This window comes from Lissotriton helveticus, chromosome 5_1 (assembly GCF_964261635.1).
Source record: "Lissotriton helveticus chromosome 5_1, aLisHel1.1, whole genome shotgun sequence".
In the NCBI taxonomy this organism is placed as follows: Eukaryota; Metazoa; Chordata; class Amphibia; order Caudata; family Salamandridae; genus Lissotriton; species Lissotriton helveticus.
This window is the reverse complement of record NC_136065.1, coordinates 833,544,711-833,563,173: the sequence shown is the minus strand read 5'-3', so window position 1 is coordinate 833,563,173 and position 18,463 is coordinate 833,544,711. Positions and strand designations below refer to the sequence as shown.

Genomic DNA, 18,463 nt, shown 5'->3' with positions numbered 1-18,463 from the left:
GGTTTATACGCCTTGGAATAGAGCAGATGTTATGGCGCTTAAGAATGCGTTACCTGATCCCCGTAAAAACCCTGCGGCTTTTTATGAAAATGTTGAAAGTGCAATTTCTTCATGTATCATGACGTTAGTTGATATTGATCTATTTTTCGGGTTGATATTGCCCCCTGATATGTGGAGAGTAATTCGTAGGTTTGATGACCAGACGACTCTCGGGGCCACTTGGAAAGATATTGTTCAGGCTGATTTAGATAGAGAACCAGCATGTAAACCGTGTAAATTAATATTAGACCTTCCAGGTGCCATACTAACAAAATTAAAGACTCTTGCTCCCGCTAAAAAGATTGATTGGACTATATTAGCATCGTGTAAGCAGAAAGCGGATGAATCAGTTTCTGATTTTTTCTCTCGCTTCGAGGAAGCGTTCCATGATTACAGTGGTCAATTATTGACAGAAGATACTGGCAGGCATCTATTCGTTGATAAGTATGTAGCTAATCTCCTACCGGAGATTGCGAAACGATTAAAAGCGAGTGAAAGTTCATGGACCACAGCAACCCCTGCTTCTTTATTGACTATGGCTCAATATTATGAAAGACAGGAATTGGAGGCGAAAGAAAGTAGTGAAAAGAAGGCGAAGGAATTGAAGACGAAGGTAATGTTAGCTCAGGTTCAGGCTACGAGAGGGACCAATAGAGGAGGGCGAGGATCATACAGTAATGCTCCTCCCCCTCGTTCTGACATTTCTGTGAATCAATGTGCATACTGCAAACAGTTTGGGCATTGGATTGCAGACTGTCCGGTGTTTCGAGAGCAGCGTAATTTGAGGGGACGAGGAAGTGGGAGATCTAGGAATTATTATGGAGGGTCAAGAGGAGGTTATGGCACGAATGATCGAGGAGGTTATGGCATGAATGACCGTGGAGGATATGGAGCAAGGGGTCGTGGTCAGTCAGATTATAATACGTTTGATAACCGCAATCAATATCAGATAAATGAGGGTGATCCTGCTGAACCACGGGATGAGCATTACGCATAGGATTGCGTAGGATGGGGTGTGGAATCGGTTGAGGTACCAGTTGATCAGAGGGGTCCATACATAGAAGCACATGTTTTGGGTTCTACTGATCAATTTCTGGTCGATACAGGAGCTACTCGTAGCGCTTTGTCCAAACACTTGGTTCCAAGGGCTCCCCTGTCTGGCGAGGTAATTACAGCAATAGGGTTCGATGGAACACCTACTTCTAGCCCACTGTCTCAACCTGTTGCATTTCATGTTGATAAATTTGCTGCCCCTTGTCCCTTTTTGTTGTCCCCAAATACACCCGATAATATTATTGGACTCGATATGTTAAAACACTTTCGAGCTACTATTCGCTGTGCCCCAGAAGGAGTGCGAGTTGTGCTGAATGAAAATTACCCAGACTTTGAGCGAGTGTGTTTTCTCCATGAATCTGAAGTATTGGCCTCCTTACCAAATACGTTATGGGCCACTTCTGACACGGATGTGGGGCAGATGTTAATCCCTCCAGTACGAATTACTGTAAAGGAGGGAGTATCTTTTCCACGTGTCCCACAATATAAGATTTCTAGAGAAGGTGAACTTGCTTTGATACACATTGTAAATGATTTGATTTCTGCAGGAGTAGTTGAGGAAGTTCCCTACAATGTTTGCAATAGCCCAATTTTACCCATTCTTAAAAGAGATACAGATGCTAAGGTTTACCGTTTCATTATTGATTTGAGGGAAATAAACAAGATAGTAGTGCCTCAGTACCCAGTGGTGTCTGACATCACCACGTTGCTTACGTTGGTTCCATCGACGGCAACTACTTTTACAGTTATCGATTTGAAGAATGCCTTCTTTTCGATCCCTGTACATCCTGACAGTCGATATCTATTCGGCTTTACATTAAATAATAAATCGTACAGATTCTGTCGAATTCCTCAAGGCTATACTGAAAGCCCTAGCATTTATAGTCAAGCATTAAAAAGACAGCTTGATTCTTTTGACTTACAAGAGGGAGTGGTTCTCATTCAATATGTAGACGATATCTTACTTGCTGCAGATACGCCAGAACAATGTGAGAAGAGCACCTTTGCTTTGCTTTCCTTCCTGGCCAAACATAATCATAAAGTTTCGAAGAAAAAGCTGCAATATTGTAGACCAAAGGTGACCTACCTCGGTCATCTTTTGTCTAAGGAGGGCCGTGCATTGACACCAGATCGAATTCAAGCAATCCTAGATACTCCAGTCCCTCGCACTCAGAAGGATGTTCGCGCCTTTATAGGTCTGACGTCTTTTTGTAGGCAATGGATACTGGGTTTTTCACATGTCGTTAAACCATTGTTAGCATTGTTGTCTAAAGATACACCGATTCCCATTGAATGGACGGATGAATGTCAGAATGCTTTTGAGCAATTGAGACAAGCTCTTTGTTCTGCACCAGTGTTAGGTACACCTGATTACATGAAGATTTTTACATTATATGTACACGAGAAGGATGGGTGCGCATTGTCAATGTTAGTGCAGACACACGGAGACAAGCAGAGGCCTTGTGCATACTTCTCGGCGGTACTCGACCCTGTGGCTCGAGGGTTGCCTGGATGTTTTCGAGCAGTTGCAGCAACAGCAGTTGCGATACGACAAAGTGAGGGAATAGTTTTGTCACACAAATTGTTGGTGCTAGTTCCCCATGCGGTAGATGCGTTACTAAATCAAACGAAAACACAGCATCTAACCAGTGCCCGTCTGACAGGATATGAGCTAACGTTGTTGGCGCCGCACATCACACTAAAACGATGTGCAGCACTAAATCCTGCTACTTTACTGCCGGATCCTGTTGCTGAGACCCAGAAGGAAGAACAACATGATTGTGTTTTTCTGACTGAGGAACAGACAAAGGGTCGTATCGATTTACAGGATACGCCATTTCCAGATGTGGATGGGGAACTGTGGGTTGATGGGTCGTGTGTGAGGCTACCAGATGGTACGACTTCCGCAGCTTATGCGATCACGACACTTAAGACTGTGGTAGAAGCAGCACGGATACCCCAAAAATCGGCTCAAGCGGCTGAGTTGATAGCCTTAACGAAGGCATGTGAGTTAAGCACTGGGTTATGTGTGAACATTTACACGGATAGTCGTTACGCTTTTGGAGTAGTGCATGATTTTGGCCTACTTTGGAAGGAACGAGGATTCCTGACTTCACACGGAGTACACATCATGCATGGAGAGTTGGTACGCGATCTCCTGAATGCACTGTTATGCCCAAAGAAAGTTGCAATAGTCAAGTGCAGTGCACATAAAAAGGTGACGGACAAAATAGGACAGGGCAATGCTTTTGCTGATCGCATTGCGAGAGAGACCGCTATGCTGCAAAATAATTTCCCCATGTATGTGGTGAAGTCACAAGCTGAGCGGTGGCATGATGCTAGAGAAGAAATACTCGATATACAGAAGTCAGCATCAGAGGCAGAACTTGTGAAATGGGCCACCGAGGGAGTATTGGATGATGAGGGTTGCTGGCGTAGTAAAGATATGGAGAGATGGAAACTACCCATGGCCTATTTACAAACAATGGTGCAAATGACACATGGACTGGCACACATTGGAGCTCTCGCAATTACTAAATTGCTTACACGAGTTTGGGAAAATGCTGACATTGCTAGCACGGCTAAGAGAGTAGTGCAGACCTGTCTGATATGTTTGCAGCACAATCCTGGACAAGGGACTTATACTCCTAAAGGTGGGTTTGTTCCACCTACTGCACCATTCGAAGTACTACAAATGGATTACATCCAGCTGGAACGCTGTAATAATCTCAAGTATGTTCTAGTAGTGGTGTGTGCCTTCAGCAAATGGATTGAGGCTTACCCTACGAAAGACAATACAGCGTTGACAACAGCTAAGGTGTTACTGAAGGAGTACTTCCCGCGCTACGGTGTTTGTAAACTTATGTGGAGTGATAATGGCCCTCATTTCATTGGAAAAGTAGTGGAATATGTCCTGAAAGGATTGGGAATCAAACAACGATTCCATGCTGTCTTTCATCCGCAATCAGCAGGTTTAGTAGAACGATACAATGCAACTCTGAAGCTGAAGCTAGCAAAGATAGTGGCATCTACATCTCTGAAATGGCCGGACGCTTTGCCTCTGGCATTGCTGTCCATTCGATCAGTGCCACATTCTCGATCTGGCCTCACACCCTATGAAGTAGTGTTTGGAAGGCCTATGAATATCTGGGGAGTTCCAAAACCTCGTTTGATACATGATATGCCTTGTATAATGATGAACGATTATCTGGCACGATTAACAAATGATTTGCTTTCTATTCATCAACAGGTTCGAGAGGCGCTCCCTGATAACTCCGCTGGTGAGGCTCACGATCTCCGTCCTGGGGACCACGTGATGGTCAAAATCTTTGAGCGATCCAGCAGTTTGGAACCGAGATGGCATGGCCCTGAGCAAGTGCTGCTGGCTACGCGAACTGCTGTGAGAGTCACCAATAAGAAGCGGTGGATTCATTCAACGCACTGCCGACGTGTCTCTCCGGATCTGGTGAGCCCTGTGGTGCTATCCGACTACAGAAAGATTTTGGATACAGAAAAGAACCCAGCTGTCACGCCTGATGAATTGGAGGGAGCCTTCCCGGACCACGTTGTTTCGGATAAAGTGAAGTACAATCTACGACCCAGGAAATAAGATTCCTTTTGTGTTTTTGAAACTGGTTGGTAACCGCTCTGAGGTTTGTGAAACGGAAGCCGGGAATATCAAGGGGGGGGGATCAGTTCTGCCCAGTGTAGCGACACCCGTCTTGAATCCCGGAGAACAAATCAACGGCAGCCTCGGTTCAGAACCATCGTTTTATTTTTTCTCGCTTAGTGTTGCTTTTTGAAGAGTATTGTTTTATGAACTATGGCATCTCCTTCGACACGAAAAGGGAGAATTCTTGGTGCTGTTTTGTTTGTCTTGACCGTAGTGGTGATCGCAGTATTAGCTTGGACTATAGAACTGTTGTTTCCTGCACGAGAACATTTACTGCCCACCACTCCAAGTCCGTCTGAGCATTTTCATTTCACTCTGCCTTTTCACGAAGAAAGACATAGGCAGACTTATTTGAATAACAGTTTTATTAAGATTCTGCATCATACTCATAACATGACCAACACGTCCAATTGTTGGGTATGTGGAATGTTGCCCGGACACCAGAAGAAGGGAGGAACACCACTCATTCCTCTCCCGTTTTCTCATAATGGTTCTTGTCATGCTTGGTACACTCTTCTTTTTACTTTGCGATGGCCAACGAAAGGTGGATTACTTTTTCGGTTGAATAAAATATGCTATAACGATAAAGATGGCTATCCACACGCTGAAGGAACTAAATTTGAATGGGAAGAATATCGTCCGGACAATGTTTCTACACCTCGTGTGTATACGAATCAAAGATTTATAAATGTTACGAACATGCATATAATAACCGTCATCGATACAAAAGCAGATTTGTGTATTAGAAATAAAGGTACAATCCCCGTAGGTCGCAGTGAATGTAATATTACACTTACCTTTGATACACCAACTGGAATTGCATTTGTAGCTTCGCATAACACATATTTCATTTGTGGAAATAAGGGATACCATCGTCTACCATTGGGTTGGTTAGGAACGTGTTATGTAGCATTTGTATTACCACCTGTGTTTATCGCTCCTCCCATGTATCACAATGATTATGTTTTGTACCATGATTTCATATTGAATAGAGCGAAACGATCAATAGACCTTGATGAAATAGACCAGACTGATACCACTTTACAACAATATGTAGATTTCAATTTGGGGTTATTTTCATTCGTAGGAGCTGCATTAAATAGTAGAAAGATAAGGCGGCTTACACGTGTGGTGGAAGCCGTTGCCAACGAAACTGCTTCTGCTTTAGGGAACATTACTGAGGAATTGCAAATTACCAGAATTGTAGCGCTCCAGAATAGAATGGTTCTAGATGTGATACTAGCTGATAGAGGTGGAGCATGCCGCGTCATCGGAAGTAGTTGTTGCGTGTACGTACCAGATAACTCACCTTCTGTATATGATTCGATTACAAAATTACACAAGATAGCTGCTGAGATCCACCCAGAGAATGGAACATGGACCTTTTCTGGTTGGTTCTGGACCCTGCTTAGTACTTGGGGCTGGAAATTGTTAACGAGTCTCTGTGTTTTTCTTGGAGTACTATTTTTCCTTTGTCTATGTATTCAATGTGGCCCTACATTATGTTCTATATGTATCACAGCCTGCATTCCGTCCAAACGAACTAATGTCAAGCAAGAGAAACTGAGCAATGATGAAGTATTGAAAATTATGGCTATTAACATTGAGGATGAACGTTCTGACTATGTCCACTATGAGGTAGCTTTTGCTAAACGCTAAAAGGGCCGTCTGTCGTGTTTTGGCAGCTCCTGAGTTAGCGTTTAGCACAGCTACACGGTCTTTTCTGTTAACTTGACCAAAACGAACGGGGGCCATTTTGAATCCCTTTGACTTCCGTTTCAATGAACACGCTGCCTCGTGGTCAGTGTGCCCTTTTGTCCTTTCTCGATACCCATGGTCACTAGTCTGCTCGGCAACAGGCTATTTTTAGTACTGGTCAAGCGCACATGCGCATTACGCACCAATTGGTCACTCTTCAGGAATGCTCATGCTAACTGACCAGTGCTGTTGAAACTCCTCCCACATGTTGGCTGTGTTCCAAAAATGACCTTATATGTACCTAAAATGTGTAACTTGTAACCGCCTATCTTTTTATTGCTATTAAACTATATAAAAGAGGTCGCGCACCGATGTTCGGTGTGCTACTTCTTACATTACCGAAGGGTGCTGTAGGAATGTATCACCACCCCATGGGGTCTTAATAAAATTGTCTTTTACCTTTTCCAGTGTCCGTGCCAACTTCTATACTAAGGTGTTAGAGAGTTTAGAAGAGTATGTAGGCCTGATTTGAACCCAACACCACACGCGTGAAATAAGAGCCACTGATGAACGCAACAAAGGAAAAATGAAGGCCTACGCAGACCACCGGAGAAGAGCGAGGTCATTATCATTACACGAAGGGGACCATGTTATCGTCAAGCAAGAAACGCAGAAAAAGACTGACTGCCCATTCAAAGACGAACCACTGGTGGTCACAAGAAGGAAAGGGACTATGGTGACTGCAGAGTCCGAGCAGCGGCGAGTCACGAGAAACATCTCGCACTTTAAGAAACTGCCACAAGACACTTCAAGAACCATGATGAGTGAAACGGACAATCCCAGAGCGGAAGAACCGCATTCAAATGATCATGAGAACACTGCCACTGCTCCGGTCAGTGAGACACTGAGTACCAATAGTCTGAGAGCCAGGTCGCCACGACCTCATCGTGACATACGTCCACCCAAGAGACTGATCGAGGAGATGGACTGAGAAGTCAGTATGTTTTGTTTGTTTTGTCACAAAGGGGGGAGATGTTGTGAAGTTAGCACACCAGCAGTTGGGAGTGGGAGGAGCTAGGGGGCCAGAGGAAGAGGAGGAGTGGACACAGGAAATAGTTAGTTAGTGTAGGGACAGGGCAAGAGTAAGAGGCAATGAATAAAGCTCCAGTTTAGAGAAACACATGTGTCTGTGTTTATTGTAGCAGGATGCTACAGTCATCTAATTCAGTATTCTCCCTGGACCATGTTTCCTGGGTGCAGATAATGTCAAAAGCATTTACATACTTTAACCACATTTTGTCCTCAATTTTTGAGCGGATACCTGTAATGTTCCAGCAGACAATTCTAAAAGGTCAGGTTTTGTACGGCCTTGTATCTGGGAGCTCCCTGTTACTGACAATTGTGGAGTCCTAACCGGATGCCCCCCTTCCTGAGTTAGATGAAATAGAGGAGCTGGATGAGTCATCCCCAGTCACCAGCTCCTCATTTCTGTAAAACATTTTGGGTGGTTTATGTATGTGGTGACCCGGGTAGTTTGTCCCCAGCTTATTCCCTTCTGTACTGTCCACTAAATGAATGGCTTCCTTGATTACCCCTCCTGTCATTAAAAGCTTACTTGAGCTATATGGGCCCAAAGGTAGTCAGTCGATACATTGATTGATGTGGGCTCTGCTTTATTAGTAGAACTCATTTCTTTGGATTGGTTTATTTGTGTTAAAGAAATTAGCAGATAAAATATTGATTCTATAAATCTAATGCAGCTACTTTGGCCATATTTGTAAATATAAGGATGTGCTGAAAATCCCTTTCAATCTTGTCAATAGTCAGTTGATTTCTGTTAAACCAGACAATACTTCAAAGCGGTTAGGGTGGAGCCATGTGAGGGGCTGAGGCAGGGGGTTTCTAATCTGAAAATGTGGGTAAGGCATGATGCCCCCCTTGGTGGGGAGGATAAAAGGAGCCCAATGGGCAGGCCTGTTTGTGCTCCTAAGATGACATAGGGTGAGTTCCGCCCACCTCCTATCATTAAAATTCAGGACCACACAATCACCTTCTTTTTGTGTTTTCCCCAGCCAGCTCACTTGTTTTGCTATTATGTTGTGCTTGTGCCAGTTTACCTGGGGCTGTATTTTACTGGAGCACCAATGATCAGATTTATTAATGAGGCTCTGACAGCTTTCGTGGTGACCTGGTGGGGGATGTGGGACCCCTGTCAGGATCAGCGTGTAGGGGGTACACTCTGGCGGGAGGTTTAGTTTGATATTATCATCCTGCTGAGTTTGCTTGATGCCCTTGTTTGGCCTTTTCTTAATTCCTTGGCTCCCACTACAAACCCTTTCAGTGCTCGGGGGTTAGATTCACTGTTAGACCTTCTGTCTTGACCATTTTCCTGAGTTTGCGGCACTATTTGAGAGTCTATACAGTTACCCTATCCCGGTGAGGAACTGATATATTGCCCTCTACACTTGTAGTTATGGGTCTATCTATTGCTGACCTCCAACTGTCTGGAGCATTAGGGGTAGCAATATCTCCCCTCTCTACCAGGCCTTTACCTAGAGAACACCTTTCTTTAGGCTCACTTTGTTTCATCAATGCCCCTGGTAGCAACAATAATTGGCCAAGCTGCTCCTCTATGCGAACCATCCGGGATAAGATAGGCTCCAGTGAATCTGTCAATATTTTCCCAAATCGTGCTGACACCATGTCCACCTTAGACAGTTTTGTCTTTGCAGGCCCACCTCTCCCTCAGGGTCTTCCCACAGAGACAGGGGGGTTTTGCTTTGTCCTCTTAACCCTGGGTAGTTGGCCCACAATCCACTGTTCAGTCCCAGTTGGGTAAATGCGCTTCCTTTTTCCCCCTGCCGCATTTTTGTCCCCCATGATTGTTGATGTTACAATGTTCATGCCTTTTGGCTCTCCCCCCGGGGGACCCTGGCTCAGGATAATGATGGTGGGTGAGAGTGCAATTGAGGATTCCTCGCGCCGAGTGGGAGAGGTTACAGATGTTGTTCAATCGGGGTCCTCAGTGGTTATCTGAGGGACAGGTTGGGAAAATGTGTGTTCATATCTGCAACTCGAGGTGATGGGGCCAACGAGAGCCTGCGTTCCGCCAATTCAATTTCTTTGTTAAGAGCCCCCGCGGCCTCTTGAAGGAAGCCGTCTAATGTGGTGTCTGTGCATTTTGGTGCAGGCTTCGGTTTCTTTCTCCCCATCTCAGTGAAGGACATGACTTCTCTATGTGCAAAATAAAACATTTCAACGTTGAGGATAAGGGTCATTTCCCTGACCTTCCAGCCCCACTCCTTACTTTTGCATCTCCGAGGATGGGTCCAAGAGATGTGGCCCAGCCCGGCCTCATCCGGCCCGTGCCTTAATTTAAAGCGCCTCCAGGCGCTCCAATCAGCTGGTGGTTGTGGTGGCGGTGGGCGGCTCCTGCCGCAAAGGAATTTGGGTTTTGTAGTGCCCCAACTGGTCCCACCCGCTGGGGAACACGGACTGGTGTCTGCTGTTTGTGGGATCAATTCATTTTCATGCGGTAAGCCAGGATTTCGGCTTGTTTCGATGAATGGATCCCTTGTTTTTCTTATTAAATATTTTTCAAACACAGTGTGGGTTATTAGCATCAATTAATTTGTGTTTTAGATTTTTAGCTCCAAAAGTGATGTACAGCATTTTTTTAGAGGAAGCACAGGAATATTACAACATAGCAGGTACCTAGGTTGTTCGTAAATACAATGCACATAACAAAAAAAATCGTTCACACAGTGGGTCTACCTGGACATATGTGGGGTACATATTTGTAACAGCGAGGTGCACTTCTTTTCACAGCTGTGTGTAATGGGTAGCACAGTAGTGGTCACTTTTCAATCCCATTGATCTATGATTTGAAGGTTGCACATGGTGTTCCTCTAACTCTCATGAAATACCCTTGGCATTCATGTCCGTTTGATATGCTTTCATATTTATACTCTTGGGCCCAGATGTAGGTAAAATAGATTTACCGATTTTTAATTACCGAATTTTACCGATTCGGTAATTAAAAATCGGTAAATCTAAGGGGTGGATATGTAGGTATTCCAGATGTGCTGGAATACCGATTCTGAAGAATTCGGTATTTACCGATTCGGTAAATACCGAATCGGTAATGCCCATTCATTCCTATGGGCTTTGAAGCCCATAGGAATGAATGGGCATTACCGATTCGGTATTTACCGAATCGGTAAATACCGATTTGCACAAGGGTGCAGGGGGTGTCACTTTGACACCCTCTGGCACCCCCAAAACAGGCTCGGGTGCCATGTGGCAGGCATACATGCCCTAAGGGCAGGTCTGTCTGTCACATGGCATAGGTGTGCATGCACACATGTGCATGCACACCGGAATCGGTATTTTACCATCAAATTGGATTTGATGGTAAAATACCGATTCTGTAAGGCCTCTGGGACTCTGAAGAGTCCCACCTACATCTCGGTGCCTCAGAATCGGTAAATTTACCGATTTTTTTTATTTTACCGAATCGGTAAAATTAGCGAATCGGTAATTTTACCGATTCGTTAAAATAATGCCCCCTACATACCTGTCACCCATATACCGGTCGGTAACGGCCGAAAATACCGATTTTCGGCCGTTACCGACCGACCTACATCTGGCCCTTGGTCCCTATGCTGTCCTAATGAGCCGGTTTGAATGCATTTAAAGGACCCGAAATGCATCAACACCGCACAAAACAAAACTCACTTCCGAATAGCGACACAACCAGAAGCTAGCTATGGGGTATATCATAATTAGGGCTGATTTTGAGCCCATTGGATTTACACACAAGCTTCCGTTAGTTTGAACCAAGATACATTTTTGTTAACACTATTCGCTATTGATTGAGATTTGTATATACGGACTCTATGTGTAGTGGGTTGTGTAGATTGCATCAAGACTTGTGTTCCTTATTTGGGAATATTTCTTATGTTCGAACTGCCTTATAAGTTTATGTTTCTGTGCACAAGAAGATTCATATAATGCTAATACGATTTGAGAAATCGTCATGAATTGCATATATATATATAATATTGCAGAGTAAATAAAAATTTGTTAACAAAGACATGTGGGATTTTAAGGGTGACATTTAATAAAATGTATAGTGACCATTCATTCCCCTTAGGATGTGATTATGAAAATTGTTTGGATTTTTCCCGCTGACAGTTTCCTTTTGGTCACATATCATCTTTCTCCTTTCGGGGGTTAGTAGGTGGGACTGGAAGTCTGCAGCAGTCTGTATCCTGGTGGAATGGATGACAGATATGGAGAATAAAGCATTTTGTGGAACATTTGTTTTCAGGCTGAGTGAGCACGTAGCTGTCTTTTAGGACACATGAGGCCCCTTACTCTTGGCCCCTCCCATATTTCTGAACACGTATATCTGCCCGGCTAATAAAATTAATCTTAACCAGCAGAACTGTGGCTAGAGCTCGCATGAATATAAATGTGGTAATGTTTAATTAAGTACGAACGTAAGGGAACCCGAACTGGGCCCCATTCAAGCTGCACAGCCACCTATATGAATGAAGCAAATGAATCAACGTCTCAATTTAATCTACTGTTCGTCTATATTTAATCAATTTTTTTTCACCTTATTATAAAAAAATCAATTGTGGCTGTGCAGCTTGCACGGGGCCCAGGTCAGGTTCTCTTTCGTTCGTACATATTTTCAAGCGCAATCGGGCGGAGCACAGATCAAGCTTGCTCGCCTTTACAGCTCTTAAACAGTTGATAACAAAAGTTGAAAGAGTACATCGGAGTAGTCTACCACCACTGTTTCACATTTAGGGGCATATTATCAAGAAACGGTTTTAAAATTATTGCGGCTTTAGCAACAAGAAACTGCTGCTAAAGCACGATAATGGGCTTGATAATACGCCCTTGTGAATTCCCATAGAAGCCCATGTTCTGGTGTGAACATGGGCTTCTGTTTGGATTCTCAAGGGAATATTATCAAGCCCATTAATGTTTATTTAAGGCCTTCCTGAACTTGTGATACATGTGACCACAATATACTGTGATCCCTACGAAGAAAGAACATCCCATGGTGCTATCCTGGCCCAGACATGGGCACCCACGCTAAAAATATGTTCAGCCAGACGTGGATCATGCCCTGGATGAGAGGATATGTTAGTTCACTCTTTGCAGGAGAGGTTTACACCAGACCAGCAGGCTACGTTTCCACACACCTGTGAACTACTTGTGGGTACGGGGCTGGGAGGGGGCCTGTGGGGACTGTCACTAATGCATATATGGGGCTCACGGATGCCAAGGAATATGGGGTCCTTCTCTGGTAGGATAAGATATCCCCTCTACCTGATCCTTCTCATCCTCCTAGTTTCTGTTTCACTCTCCTTCCCCTACGACCCGCCATCCTGGGTTATACATTACCCTAGGCCGCCTTGTGCTGAATACTACTAACTTCAGACTGGCATGTGAAAAGGGCAGACATGTTGCTAGTATGAAGTGTCCGCTTTTTAATGTGGCTGACACCAGTACCACCCTCCTTCCCAAACCCGATCCAAGACAGTGCTGCTGCATACAGCATATTTCCGGTTCATTAACATTTCCTTTATATTATGGTATCATTTTCTGTGCTCTCATTAACGAGTCTCCTACCCCTTCTGTGTACTCATGTACATACTTCACGGGGCAGCATATAGTTGTTCTTTGATCTTGAGCTGTCCATTCAATGCTGGACGTTTTGATAGGTGTAGTAGTGTTTTAATAAGGGGTTACGATCTGGAAATTTAAAATGATCGGGCAGGGGGTCCCCACTGTTTTAAAAATGTTATCTTTGTGAATTTCTGAGAATTCTAAAACTTGTTTGGAAGAAAAAATAATTGATTCACAACAGAAAGGACCCCCACCTTTTGAACCTTAATATTTGTCATGTGTATGCATTTTGTCATGGTCATGATAGCTGACATGGTTTCTTCCTTGCCCTGCCCCTTGCCACCTTTTAAGAAATGCAAGTTATTGGAGGATAGAGAACAAAACAAAACAATGCTGATTACTATAAAATGGGGTTGCCACCAGTACCATTAAGTTCATGTGTGGTTCAATATGCCAGTGCGCTGCTTTTTATGCTTATTATGCCACAATAACGCTAAAGATGACAAGACCCTGGTCAATTAACCAGAGCTGCTTAACTTGCCACAGTGCTGCTAAGTATTTCAGTGTTTTGCCAGTATTTCGAGGTATAGTCAGTAGTATTAGTCTGGTGTATGCTATGGCATTGTACTGGTTTTATTCCATAGTGTAGCATATTAAGATGTGTACTCATAACCAGATCAGTCAGAATGCTGGTCAATATGCCAGATGGTCCTCTGTGTCCCAGGAGTATTTTTCATTGTGCCAGTGGTGTTGACCAGTGGGACATGGTGCCTCCAGTGATGTGATGTGCTGATCTCTTCCCACTTGTTTCTCGGTCTTGTGGGTACTGGAGAAATCAATCGGGCACTGCTTCTCTGTGCATCAACTCTATCAATAAAAGTCTTGTGTGAAAAGCAGACTACGTCTCTTGTCCACCTAAGATTCTAGTGCCCAAACCCAGGGGTGCGTAATGGTCAGTATTGTGAAGGTGCAGAAATGACGCTGAGGGACTCAGTGCCTGTGATCTGCGTGCCTGTGCCACCAGAGACCACACAGAACTAGTGCTTGAGTCAATGAATAAAGATTCTTAAATAATACCATGACTATGCCAAAGATATTGCTTGCCGGTACCCGTGGGAGTAATGTGGTACTTAAAACATGCCTGCATTTTCAGGCACCAAGTAACACATGAAATGACATGGTTAAATCGGTGAATCTAAGGGGTCATGCTGGCATGAAATTGAAGATGTTTTAGGGAGAAAAGTGATCACTATTGCAATCCATAAATTACGCCAGTGGCTGGATCTACGGTCCAGGCAGCTAAGTCATTATTTCCGTATGAACTGTGGGACACCTGAGCCGTTGCTGTTTATGAATGTTGTCAGCCCTCCAGCCACATGCAATCATGCGAGACGTTCAGGCAGGGCTGCCTTTCTCTTTTTTCAAAAGATCTTACCCAGAAGCATTAATCAGTATATAACAGTGGTTCATTTTCAGAGTAAGCAGCTGGGACAAGACCAAGAGACTAGCAAGAGGCAACTAAGTTAACCAAATTAATTTAATACTGGAGTTATTTCAAAAGAACAATCATAAATACAGTTAGAGGGTTAGACAGGTGTACCAACATCGAGGCACTGCCCTAGATAGCTCGCATGGTGCATGTTTTTAAACACTTCCCAAACACATAGAATCTAATGGATTGATCGTAGGTGCAGGGCTGTGAGTGCTGAGATCTTCACTTCTTGCATCCACCTTGGTGTGCTGGCTTCTGCTGCTCCTGGCAGGGCTCTGGGGGGCATGGTTTGCATGGTTCCACTAGGAAAGAAATGTCATGAGGTTAATACACCTGAAAGTTTGAAACGTGTTACGGGTGGACATATATTGCCACCAATAGTGGATTAGATATGCAGAAATGCCATGGCATGAATTTATCATACTCCAGTTATCTTAATTGCCTTTTCTTGCATTGCATGCCATCACTGATAGAAATCCCACGTAGGTAAGGTCTCCTTCTAAATTATATATCATTGCAATATACAGGTTGGAAACAAAGATACAATGTTTTGATACAAATCTGATGTTCCTTGACAGAGGAGAATGATGGGGACTCCAAACACCTTATAACGGTGTGACATGATATGAATTGCAGGAAAGACAAATTGACATATGCCTGGTTGGTTAGACAGATGGTGTGTTAGGTGCCAAACTTCTTGACAGCTGGCTATCAATCAATCAATCAATACATTTGTAGAGCGCGCTACTCACCAGTGAGGGTCTCAAGGCGCTGAAGGGGGGGGGGGGGGCGCTACTGCTCGAATAACCAGGTCTTGAGGTGTTTCCTGAAGGTGAATGGTAAAGTGTTGCTCAAATGGCTAATTAGATAGTGAGATGGTTGAGAAGCTTGGTGGTTTGTCGGTTAGGTGTTTCATTTGGTTGTGTAGTTACTGGTTGATTAGATTGGTGCTGTTTATGGTGGGTGGTGAGTTGCTTCTTTGATCAAAGGATTGATTGCTGCTGATTCATTTGATGTTTACTGCTTGTTTCAACGGCTGAAATAATTTCAAAAAGGGGTGGTGATGGACAGAGTATCTGAGTTAATCAGAACACTCCTACCCAGTCAACAGATCAGGGCTTGATCCATCACCGTTTTTTAGCTCACTGCACCATCCCAGTTCAGAACCTGGCTATATGCAAATTAGTCTGTCCCTGGCCCAGTGCATCATGGGAACAGGGCAGACCAAACTACCAAGCCAATTCTTCACTGGAAAGGAAACAAGCTTCCGGGGACCGGTTTCTGGCATTACAGCCGTCTTCGGCCCGGCTTGCTTGAATCCTGATGGTGCAGTAAGCAAGGGACTCATGTCTGAGCATACCCTTCCACACTCATGGTGGCCAAAATAATTTCAAAAAGGGGTGGTGATGGACAGAGTATCTGAGTTAATCAGAACACTCCTACCCAGTCAACAGATCAGGGCTTGATCCATCACCGTTTTTTAGCTCACTGCACCATCCCAGTTCAGAACCTGGCTATATGCAAATTAGTCTGTCCCTGGCCCAGTGCATCATGGGAACAGGGCAGACCAAACTACCAAGCCAATTCTTCACAGGAAAGGAAACAAGCTTCCGGGGACCGGTTTCTGGCATTACAGCCGTCTTCGGCCCGGCTTGCTTGAATCCTGATGGTGCAGTGAGCAAGGGACTCATGTCTGAGCATACCCTTCCACACTCAGGGTGGCCAAATTAATTTCAAAAAGGGGTGGTGATGGACAGAGTATCTGAGTTAATCAGAACACTCCTACCCAGTCAACAGATCAGGGCTTGATCCATCACCGTTTTTTAGCTCACTGCACCATCCCAGTTCAGAACCTGGCTATATGCAAATTAGTCTGTCCCTGGCCCAGTGCATCATGGGAACAGGGCAGACCAAACTACCAAGCCAATTCTTCACTGGAAAGGAAACAAGCTTCCGGGGACTGGTTTCTGGCATTACAGCCGTCTTCGGCCCGGCTTGCTTGAATCCTGATGGTGCAGTGAGCAAGGGACTCATGTCTGAGCATACCCTTCCACACTCATGGTGGCCAAAATAATTTCAAAAAGGAGCTAAAAAACGGTGATGGATCAAGCCCTGATCTTTTGACTGGGTAGGAGTGTTCTGCTTAATTCAGATACTCTGTCCATCACCACCCCCTTTTGAATCGTTTTGGCCACCACAAGTGTGGAAGGGTATGCTCAGATGTGAGTCCCTTGCTCACTGCACCATCAGGATTCAAGCAAGCCGGGCCGAAGATGGCTGTAATGCCAGAAACCGGTCCCCGGAAGCTTGTTTCCTTTCCAGTAAAGAATTGGCTTGGTAGTTTGGTCTGCCCTGTTCCCATGATGCACTGGGCCAGGGTCAGACTAATTTGCATGTAGCCAGGTTCTGAACTGGGATGGTGCAGTGAGCTAAAAAACGGTGATGGATCAAGCCCTGATCTTTTGACTGGGTAGGAGTGTTCTGCTTAATTCAGATACTCTGTCCATCACCACCCCCTTTTGAATCGTTTTGGCCACCACAAGTGTGGAAGGGTATGCTCAGATGTGAGTCCCTTGCTCACTGCACCATCAGGATTCAAGCAAGCTGGGCCGAAGACGGCTGTAATGCCAGAAACCGGTCCCCGGAAGCTTGTTTCCTTTCCAGTAAAGAATTGGCTTGGTAGTTTGGTCTGCCCTGTTCCCATGATGCACTGGGCCAGGGTCAGACTAATTTGCATGTAGCCAGGTTCTGAACTGGGATGGTGCAGTGAGCTAAAAAACGGTGATGGATCAAGCCCTGATCTTTTGACTGGGTAGGAGTGTTCTGCTTAATTCAGATACTCTGTCCATCACCACCCCCTTTTGAATTGTTTCAACGGCTGGGCAGTTATGTGATGGGTTGATTTTATGACTAGGCACTTTACTGGTTTTTTTTTCTATTTCCGACTAACTGGGCATGTAACAAATACTTTCTTGGGTTCTAATATGTTAAGTATGCAACTTCCTCATTTATTGAGAGATTGTTTGTGCTTTTGGGCAGCAAATTGGATGCTATGTTGTCTACATAGCTGATAAGCGAATGCTGTGTAGCTACAGTAGTTAGATGGTTTCTTGGGTTGGTAGGTTGATTTAGCAATTCTCTGAGTAGGTAAATAGTTATATTAATAGTTGGTTCAATGACTAGCTAGCTGTTTTTTTAATTATAGAGACAGATTGTTAGTCGTTTTGTGTATTGCACCTAAGAAAGTACACATATTGATACATAACAAAACTTTACAAATGCCCTTTGAACAATTAGACAGCATATGGAAACACAAAGTAGACGAAGGTCCTGAAAAGGTGTTTGATAGCAAGATCAGGCATTGGTAAATGAGAGTTAGACAAAAGAATTGTAGCTACTTCCAAAGAATTCCACCCTTCATTAACACTTAATGCAACACCAGGTACTGCTTCCCTCAAGAGAGTATCAGTCAGCCATTCTAGTTGGAATGGAATATATTCTTATATAGCGCAGACTGTCACCCTACGGGTATCCTGGAGCTTAGATCAAAAAGAGGTTAGACCAGTCAGCAACTAGTTTCAGGCATTTAAAAGAAGGGGAGAGGATCAAACCCAAGGGAAGAGCCATGTTTTAATGTTAAAGCACCATATTGTGCATATATTCTACTTATTGGGTATATCAATGAAAGTGTATCAATGCAGAAATTGTGGTCAATCGTCCATACCTGGTGTAGGACACTTCTGTACCTCGTCCTGACACTGATGAACTGCCTGGTCCTGGCACTGCTGAACAGGTTTACATGCTGGAACGAATAAAATAACAATAGTTAATAAAATTGGGTGTGGGCATAGATCTGCAGC

General features: G+C 44.2%; 2 long non-coding RNA genes across 2 annotated transcripts in view; both read right to left on the bottom strand.

Moving 5' to 3' along the window:
• Positions 1 to 18,463, bottom strand: part of LOC144754943 (uncharacterized) — an 875,965-nt gene that overhangs the window by 688,004 nt on the left and 169,498 nt on the right. The gene's annotated exons all lie outside the window — the stretch shown is intronic.
• On the bottom strand, positions 14,633 to 18,405 carry LOC144753397 (uncharacterized). The gene is made up of 2 exons (XR_013594334.1): positions 18,328 to 18,405; positions 14,633 to 14,905 (listed from the first exon to the last, which is right to left on the bottom strand). It is a non-coding gene; the product is annotated as an uncharacterized LOC144753397 (long non-coding RNA).